General features: G+C 41.1%; 1 pseudogene; it reads left to right on the top strand.

Annotated features, from left to right (window-relative positions):
- The first annotated feature begins 1651 nt into the window (after nucleotides 1-1651).
- LOC141372301 (deoxyribose-phosphate aldolase pseudogene) lies at nucleotides 1652-2475 on the top strand (annotated as a pseudogene).
- Nucleotides 2476-2479: the final 4 nt, after the last annotated feature.

Below are 2479 nucleotides of genomic sequence, written 5' to 3'. Positions count from 1 at the left end.
AGCAATTGCACTACTGGGTATTTACCACAAAGATACAAAGGTAGGGATCCGAAGGGGTATGTGCACCCAGATGTTTATAGCAGCAATGTCCACAATAGCGAAACTGTGGAAAGGGCCAAGATGTCCATCTCCAGATGAATGGATAAAGAAGCAGTGGTATATGTACACAATGGAATATTATGCCTCCATTAAAAGGAATGAGATCTTGCCAATTGCAACGACGTAGATGGAATGGGAGGGTGTTATGCTGAGTGAAATAAGTCAATCATAGAAAGACATGTATCATATGATCTCACTGATATGAGGAATTCTTAATCTCAGGAAACAATCTGAGTGTTCCTGGAATGGTTGGGGGTGGGAGGGATGGTGTGGCTGGGTGATAGTCATTGGGTAGGGTATGTGCTATGGTGAGAACTGTGAATTGTACAAGACTGTTGAATCACAGATCTGTACTTCTGAATGAAATAACGCAATATATGTTAAGAAAAAAGAAAGAAGAAGAAGATAGCAGGAGGGGGAGAATGAAGGGGAGTAAGTCGGAGGGGGAGAGGAACCATGAGAGAAGATGGACTCTGAAAAACAAACTGAAGGTTCTAGAGGGGAGGGGGGTGGGGGATGGGAAAAGAAAAGGAAAGGCCAATTTCCCCCATGTACATAGATGCCAAAATCCTCAACAAATTTTAAGCAAACTGAATTCAACAATACATCGGGAGAATCACACAACACAATCAAGTGGGATTTATTCCAGGGATGCAAGGATGTTTGCACATCTGCACATCAAACATCAGGATACACCATCTTAAAAAATAAAAATAAAAATCATATGATTACTACAATAGATGCAGGAAGAACACTTGACAAGTTTCGATATGCATGTATGATAGAAACTCTAAACCATCTGGGTATAGAGCGAACATAGACCATATATGAAAAGCTCACAGCTAAAATCATACTCAAGGGTGAAAAGCTGAAAACTTTTCCACTAAGATCAAGAACAAGATAAAGATTTCCGCTCTCATCACTTTCATTCAACATAGTATTGACAGCCCTAGCCAAAGCATTTAGACAAATAAAGAATTGAAAGAAAGAAAGAAAGAAAAAAAGAAAGAAAGAAAGAAAGAAAGAAAGAAAGAAAGAAAGAAAGAAAGAAAGTGAAAGAATGAAAGAAAGAAAAGAAAGAAAAGAAAAGATAAGAAAAGATGAAATCCAAATAGGAAAACTGTCACTATTTGCAAATAACATACTATATATAGAAATCCCTAAAGATTCCACCAGAAACTCTTAGAATAAATAAATTCATTAAAGCTGCAGGATACAAAGGCAATATACAGAGGCCTGTTGCACTTCTTTTTTTTTAAGATTTTATTTATTTATTTGACAGAGAGAGAGAAACAGCACAAGCAGGGTGAGCAGCAGAAGGGGACGGTAAACCGACGCCCCACTGAGGAGGGAGCCCAATGAGGGTCTCAATGCCAGGACCCTGGGATTGTGACCTGAGTCAAAGACAGACACTTAAACTGACTAAGCCACCAGGTGTCCCAACTTGTTGCATTTCTGTATAGTGACGACAAACTTCCACAAAGAGAAAATAAGAAAACAATGCCATTTACAATTGCATCAAGAAAACAAAATCTAGGAATAAAAGTAAGAAATGAATCAACCCACAGTTCTGAGACATGCAGAACAAATCCAGGCTTACAGAACCGTGAAAAAGGAGTGGCAAGCTGCTTAGCTCCTGAAAGCCATTACCTATAGGTCTTACTACACTTTCAGACGATGACACATCTTCCAATGTTCAAAGGCTCTGTTATAAAGCCAAGTATCCGATCCGGGAAGCTCTCTTAAAAAGTTTCAATATGTGTGAGAAAGGCCTTATGACCACTGCAGTTTATGTCTACCCACGCGGGTGTGTGATGCGGGTAAAGAACTGAAGGCCCCGGGCTGTACCATCCCAGTGGCTTCCGAGTCCACTGGCTTTCCAGCTGGACAGACTCATTTATTTATTTATTTATTTATTTATTTATTTATTTATTTGAGACAGAGAATGAGAGATAGCACGAGAGGGAAGAGGGTCAGAGGGAGAAGCAGACTCCCTGCTGAGCAGGGACCCCGATGTGGGACTCGATATCAGGACTCCAGAATCATGACCTGAGAGGAAGGCAGTCGCCCAACCAGCTGAGCCACCCAGGCGCCCTGGACAGACTCATTTAAAAACACGATTGGAAGAGATCAGATTGGCTGTGGAAAATGGAGTTACGGAGATCGATGTAGTGATTAATAGGACCTTGGTGCTGACCGGCCAGCGGGAAGCCCTGTGTGATGAGATTCGTCAGTTTCGCAAGGCCTGTGGGGAGGCTCATCTCAAAACCATCTTAGCAACAGGAGAACTTGGATCTCTTACTCATGTCTATAAAGCCAGTATGATCAAAATGATGGCAGGATCAGACTTTATTAAGACCTCTACTGGAAAAGAAATGGT

This window comes from Callorhinus ursinus, unplaced genomic scaffold (assembly GCF_003265705.2).
Source record: "Callorhinus ursinus isolate GAN/ISIS: 27379988/994484 unplaced genomic scaffold, GSC_fseal_2.0 scaffold5305, whole genome shotgun sequence".
NCBI classification, from domain to species: domain Eukaryota; kingdom Metazoa; phylum Chordata; class Mammalia; order Carnivora; family Otariidae; genus Callorhinus; species Callorhinus ursinus.
The sequence above is the reverse complement of the archived record's forward strand: the minus strand, read 5'-3'. Positions and strand labels throughout refer to the sequence as shown.